This window comes from Elephantulus edwardii, unplaced genomic scaffold (genome assembly GCF_000299155.1).
Source record: "Elephantulus edwardii isolate Elephantulus edwardi_28Jun2011 unplaced genomic scaffold, EleEdw1.0 scaffold00441, whole genome shotgun sequence".
NCBI classification, from domain to species: domain Eukaryota; kingdom Metazoa; phylum Chordata; class Mammalia; order Macroscelidea; family Macroscelididae; genus Elephantulus; species Elephantulus edwardii.
In genome coordinates, this window is record NW_006400191.1 from 1004935 (window position 1) to 1006300 (window position 1366).

Here is a 1366-nt window from a genome sequence, read left to right on the forward strand (position 1 = left end):
TCCTCCTGTACCAGTCAGATCCGATTTAATGGTACACACACGCAAAAATAATAAAATAAAAATAAAATTTTTTAAAAGTGCACTGGAAACATATGTAAAGTTTTCCTATTCCATGGCAGTAATGAATGGGCCATAAGAAACTTTTTAAAAAAATAACAAAACCACAAAAACATAATACATTGGGGAAATCTGCTGTCAAAAACCTCTCCAAAGTGTTACATAGTGATGATGTCATTTTAAAGACTAAGGTACACCTGATCCAAGCCATAGTATTTTCAATTACTTCTTGTGTTTCTGAAAGTTGAACAATGAAGATGACAGAAGAATTGATGCCTTTGAATTGTATTGGAGAAAAGTATTGACTATCCCATGGACTGCTGAAAGAAAAAAATCTGTCTTGGAGGAAATTTAACAAAGGTGCTCCTAAGAGGCAAGGGTGGTGAAACTTCATATCAAATAATTTGTGTATGTTTTCAGAAGATGCCTATCCTTGGAAAATGACATTATGCTGGGAAAGGCAGAGGGTCAGCAAAAGAGAGGAAGACCCTCAGCGAGGTGGATTGACATAGTGATTACAACAATAGGTCTGAGCAAGATAGAGATTGTGAAAATGGTTTAAGATAGGGCAAGGTTCAGATGTGTTGTTCATGGGGTCGCTATGAGTTGTAGTTTTACTTGAAGATACCTAACAACAATATGATTAGCATCATTGATTAAAGTTATTCATATCATAGAGGTTAGTATTTATAACACATACAGTTACATATATTACACATATAGTTACAGTATAATGAGGATCATGGCCATGGTGACAATATTAAACAGGGCAGCCCATAAAAATAGAAGATTGTATTCAGCCTTCTTTTTAAAAAGAGGCCAGCGACCCTTGGTCCTGATTTTAATTGTTTTTGGTCAAACATTCTTCTAAGTGGTAAAGCACTGGTCGTTCATAGGCTCACTATTTACAGCTCGATGGCACTTAACAACAATATCAACTTAGAACTCTGTGGGCCTGGTGATAGATAGTTAAGCTACTAAGTCAAAGATGGGTGATATTAATCTGCAGCACTCAGGCCTGGTTTTAATGGTTTTTGATCATTCTTCTAAGTGGTATAGCACTGGTCTGTCCATTTGACGTACAGAGGTAACTCGTGGTTGCTTTGATGCTAAACACTTTGACAATGAAGCATCAAATGCAATAATGGTTATCCAATGGTGGACAGTGTTTGGTGGAGCTCCCCAATTAAAACAAGGTTGCAAGCAGGAGTGGCATCCACTTCAAAAGTAGCTTGCCTGACACACCCCTGCAGCTCTGACCCACGACCCCCATCTTCAGGTATCGCATTGCTCCGCCCCGACCAGGCTC